The sequence below is a fragment of the Poecilia formosa genome, unplaced genomic scaffold (genome assembly GCF_000485575.1).
Source record: "Poecilia formosa unplaced genomic scaffold, Poecilia_formosa-5.1.2 Scaffold3, whole genome shotgun sequence".
NCBI classification, from domain to species: Eukaryota; Metazoa; Chordata; class Actinopteri; order Cyprinodontiformes; family Poeciliidae; genus Poecilia; species Poecilia formosa.
In genome coordinates, this window is record NW_006799942.1 from 1695005 (window position 1) to 1700780 (window position 5776).

At 34.5% G+C, this 5776-nt stretch overlaps 1 long non-coding RNA gene across 2 annotated transcripts; it reads left to right on the forward strand.

Annotated features, from left to right (window-relative positions):
- The first annotated feature begins 435 nt into the window (after positions 1–435).
- LOC103139500 (uncharacterized) lies at positions 436–5362 on the forward strand. Of its 2 annotated transcripts, XR_001662882.1 has the most exons (4): positions 436–861; positions 3677–3745; positions 4073–4143; positions 5148–5362. It is a non-coding gene; the product is annotated as an uncharacterized LOC103139500 (long non-coding RNA). The 2 variants fall into 2 exon arrangements; XR_476409.2 differs by lacking the exon at positions 4073–4143.
- Positions 5363–5776: the final 414 nt, after the last annotated feature.

The window sequence follows — 5776 nt, forward strand, 5'->3', positions numbered from 1 at the left end:
GTTCTGCACGTGTGTGTGTGTGTAAAGGTGTGTGTGCGTCATTTGTCTGCGCCTTGCAAGGTTAATGTTTCTCATCAATCAGTCAGGCCGATGGGAACCACTAATCTGTCAAACTCTGGCAACAGCAACCTGCATGGGACCTTCAACAGAAGCAGATGGACCATCTTATATCTACAGGACACGCTGCAGTGTCATTTATATTCCTGTTATTCTTCCACCTGATTTGTCCAGTCAACAATGCAGCCGGATGAGCCAATAAGCAATAAAACAGCAAAGTCAGACAGATTTCCTCCTGAACTGATGCACTGAGACTAATTTGAGGAATAAATGTTGTGTTGAGTTTTTTATTTTTATTTTCTTAACTTTGTCAATGAGATGCAAATCCATGCGGCATTTAGAGAGGAGGAAAAGCCAACAGCTCACACTTACATCCACAGCAGTAAAGCCACACTCTTGTCTTCAAACGCTTTCGACATGGCAGTGTTTTAGCAGACGCTGGGCAGCGGCACGCTCCTTTCTTTTGATCAGTCACTTAGCGGTTCATAAACCACCGGCGTAAGCTGCTGCACATGGAGCTGCCGGGGCAATCCTGAGCACAAATTGAATCAAGCCAATCATCCCCACACAATTCAATCATTCTGCAACACAAATATTCCATGAGGGGCTTCATCCAATTAGAGGGAAATTGCATTCCTGAGCATCATATATCCATTTCAGCTGCAGAGTTCATCACACCCAAAAGTTTTCAGCTGAGCCACTTTAAAATAAGAGATTTGCTTTGTAAATAGGATTAAGGAATCAATCGTATCTGAGCAGAGAGGCTGAAGCAATTCTTACAGATTAACTCTGATTTTCTGAAAGGTAAGCTTTGTTTACTTTGTTTCCTTATTAAATTTGTGAGTTTTCTGCAATTTACAAACACCTGAGTTTTGCAGTTACTGAACATTATGTGGATATTTTGAGCACAGCCAGTCTTGAATTGTAAGTGACTTCAGTATTTAACACAGCATTGTTTAACATCGTCACTTGGCCAGAAAAGGATATTTCACTTTTAGTGCCGGGTTGTAAATCCCAAACACACTTTGCATGAAATAAAGCCAGATTTTATTCACAAAACACAAATGTTGGGTCATAACTAACACCGTAAAATGTGAGTGGCAATTCTATACCTCCTGCTCTTTTTTCAAGTGAGCAGGAAAGACAATAATGGCCCATCCTGAGCCAAGTGTTTCATCTGGTTCACCACAGAAATATGCAGAGACATGGCATTTTAGACAAAACCTGCGAATTTAAGGTAAAAATGCTTGTTGCCTTGTGAGAGGAAACTATAAATAAAACAGTTATAGAATCTGATAGCAGCTTTGTCAAGATAACTTTAATAAAAATATCAGTCTGATTAACAATTTTGATTTTCATACTTATAAAATTACTCTGAAGAGACAATTATCTTTAATTCAAAGAAAGATTTAGGTTTGCAGAGCCTGCATGTGTGCAGTTAACACAAGTGCAGTAATGGATGATGTCTAATCTATGTTTAAACTCTGGAAAAGAAAATGATTTAATGTTTATGAAGAAAAATATGTTTTCTTTTAAAAACTCCAGTCTGGGTGCTTTTTCTGTGCACACCTCCCATTAAAGTTTAACTTGAGAAATCTTCATGATTGTTCTGAATGCACTTTCAGATGAACATCAACAAAAGCCCGAAGGCCCCATGGTCACATTTCAGGGTTTAAATCTCATGGTCTGCCTTCAGTTGCTACAGCAAGAAAAGGTTGGCTGTTGGCTTATAGCTGCACTATTTAACTTTTATAAACAATATATTTTTAAATATTTGGTAAAACTGTCATCATGTTATGACATAACAAGAGAAAGAAAAAAGTTACTCCTCCCAATGCTGCTACTGCTATCTGCAGAAAAACACTAAAAAACAAGAGGAAATTCGCTGTCCGTTATGCTCGTGTACGTGCTGCTCTATGTACTAATAGCGGAGAAACATCTTACCAACACAGGAAAACTGTTTGTCTGTGGCCGTGCTAATTAAGATCCTTTTCTTGTTTCGCTGTATGTTTCTGCAGGTGGCAGTAGGATCACAAGGAGGCGTCAGAGTTTTATTTACACATAAATTAATGATTTAAATTTATTTTTGAATCCTTTACCATCTATAATCTTTTCTCCCATAAAGGAAATCTGAGGTTTTTTAAAATAGTGTTTTGTTTTGTTTTTAATTCTGCCAGTGCTCAGACTCGGATTGTCTTTATCTGCTGTGCGTTTTGCGCCACAGACCATAAATATGTACAGAAGATCAAATTTACCTCACACAGGCTACGGTCCGGTGGACAGTGGAGCAGACTGACGGAAATTAATTAGGCCTCAGTAGCAGGTCCTGCTGCTTCCTGACCACAACCAGACGCCCAATTACCTTCCATACATCACAGAAGGCTGTCATTATAAAAATTAAAAAAAAACTTCATTGTGGAACAAGTAAAAGAAAAAATAAACACACCTTTACATAGAAATTATAAATAAGCCTCACTGGCTGTTCCCAGTCTTCTGTAAAGGTCAGTTGATGCAAATTTCAGACTTTATAAATGGAAAACATAATGCAGTAATGTAATCTTGTTCAAGCAGTCTGATTTTGAAGGTTAAGAACCGGAATTAAATCTAAAATTAAACCTTTTTTATGCAGAGAAAGAGGATAATTAAAGGGGGTGTAAATTTATAATGCATTAATCAAAGAGGAAAAGTTCAGATTTCAAAGACAAAATATTGTCTTAGATATTCTAAACAAAAAAATGAAAGGACTTAAAATTTTGACTTTTCATCACAAATAACAGCAAAAACACAAAATCTTACCAAGTAATTTTGGTCTAGTTTCTAGTGCAACTATCTCAGCTCACTTTAAATAAGATAAAACCAAATTACAAGTAACTTTTCAGCAAGATATATCAGCTTGTTTTAAGTAAATAATTCCTTAATATTGATAAAGTTCCAGTTCCATTGGCAGATAATTTCACTTATAACATGATAAAATGTCTTGTTATAAGGGAACTAGTATTTCATCAATATTAAGGAATTATTTACTTAAAACAAGCTGATATATCTTGCTGAAAAGTTATTTTTAAGTTTGTTTTATCATTTCAAGTGACCCAAGATATTTTCTCTAGAAACAAGACGCAGTATGACCTTTGTGGAAGAATTATCTTCAGGAAACTTCATCTCATACATTTTCTGCACAGACGGTCTATAAACACTCCTAATTACCAAATGTTTACATTTTTAAATTTACCTACAATGTGAATAGAAACCTTTAACAGCAATAAATACTCTAATAATCAATATCAGGAATGATTTGAGTACAGATTTAGAGAAATTTTAAAAGCAAACATCTGTCAAACGTTTACCTAAATGTACCTGGGATGGGTTTTAAATACATTTATACAGAACATTTTAATTATGCAAACATAAATTATACATTCAGTTTTGTTTTGCATTTAGACATTTCTGTTTTCGCCTCCATCACGTTTCCCCGACCTCAGCTCGGGTTTCAGTTAAATTTAAGTGTCATTCTTCTTTTTTGTCGATGCTTTTGGTCAAGAAATCAAACTGCACTCAATAACACAAAACCACTGCAGAAGAAATTTTTTTTATTTTTTTTTTTATTTCTCCCTTTGGTCAGAGACGGCAGAGCTCAGCGTTTGGATGAAGGTCACGCCGGGTTTCGCTTTGCTCTGCAGATCCTGTGAAGGTGACGGCTGTTTCAGATTAGATATTGATCTCTGTGTGTGAGCTTATGTGCCGGCACTCATGTTTTTTGTTTCCCTGTAATTGATTTAGTGAAAAGTTTTATCGGATCTATAAACTGCAGGTCATTCCATGCTTGCAGATTCTGTCGGGGAAAAGTTTGTAATGAGCCAGAAACTTGATGCACATTTGTGACCTTTTCTCTTAAAGTGTCTGTGCGGGTCATGCATTCACAATGCAGATTGATTATTGTAGTTTGTGAAAATTGAATTAACCTGTAATTTTTCTTTTTATTTATTACGTTTTAACAGCAGAAAATATTGATTTGCAGATCAAAAATTAATTAAGATGACGCAATGCAAAATCCCATCAGAGGTTGTGTCTTCTGTGATTTTTAAACAAGTAATAAACATTTATTATTAACATGCATAAGTGGACATAACAGGAATACATTATTCCTTTACAAATATGTTAATAATTATACCTGAAATTAATGTTTTTTTTTAATTTTTTGCATATATCACATCACTTTACATCCTTTAAAAAACTAAAAAAAAAATTTCTAAAATATTTAAAATTTATACTTCATAAATTTAATTTTAAAAATATTTGAAAAATGTTACTCCATATTTAAAAAATATACAGAAAGAACAAAGTATTTAGTAAACTTTTGTAAAGAGCCCTGGAATATTTGAACAAAATTGCACAGTTTGAAAGGTAATTTTAGTGTATTTAAGGAACTATATGCAAACGTATAGTGAAAAACACTCTTTCATTATTCTGGCATTTAGCAAATATAAATACTTTTGATCATCCTAACTTATCTACAAGTTTAGTCTAAATTAATCAAACAGTAAGGGGGTGTATGTAAACTTCTGGTTTCAGCTGTTTGGTAATGCATAATTGGAAATAAATCCACATTTCAAATGCATAAAATTAGATATTTTTCACTTGAGTAACCCTCAGAGAATAGGATTCAAACACATTATGATATGAAAGTTTAAGTGTCTTTGAATTGGCAGCAGGAGCTTCAAACTGATCTGAGGAGGGATTTTAGTGAAGCAGTTAATCTCCAATAATTAGAGTTTATTGTTGTGCCTCATTATTATACAAAGTGTGACTCTGTTCTCAGTTTACTGTCTGTGTTCGCTCTCATTAAAATTTTACAGAGGTACACAGACTTTGGTAAACTTTGAAGCAGAATTGTCTGGGATATTTTGTTTGGATATGATTACCCAGTTTTGCTGCATCTTCACAGAGCCTTTCATGCTGTACTGTTCTTTCATTAAAATGAGAGATAACTGTGTTATATAAAGTGATTTGCAGCCTTGATGCGTTCTTCCCCTGTGGACTGGAATTTCTTGTTTTAAATTAATAAAAACATTCATTCTCCTCTGTCGTTTCAGTGCACCGCAGAGCCTCATACGTGGGTAAAGTGAGCAGGCTGGTGTAAAGAGAAGTCTGCACAGCAGTGTTGGACAGAGAGCGTCTTCGTTTTAGATTCTCTATAAAGACAATTCTTCAACCAAGAAGGGATTACAATGAAATATGATTGAAAGCTTAATTTGTAATCCTGTACAGAAAGTATGATGGAAGATGCCAAGCAGGATGCTAAGGGTATTACAAATTTTACTTGACTTTGGGGGAATTTAGGCCCATTTTTCTTTGCAGAGTTGTTTTAATTAAGCCACTCTGTGCATGAGCAGCTTATTTACAGTCATTGTACCTAAAAACATTGTTTTCATTTTAACTTAACAATGCAAAAACACAACATCTTAGCAAGTAATTCTGGTCTATTCTAGTGCAAATATCTTAGTTCACTTGAAGTAAGACAAAAATAACTTTTCAGCAAGATATAGGTTGTTTTAAGTAAATTCCTTAAAATTGATTAAAATGTTCTAGTTTCACTGGCATATTTCACTTTTAACAAGACATTTCCCCCCTGTTATAGGTGAAATAATCTACCAATAGAACAAGAACTTTTTCATCAATATTAAGAAATTATTGACTCTAAACAAGCTCAGATTTATTGCTG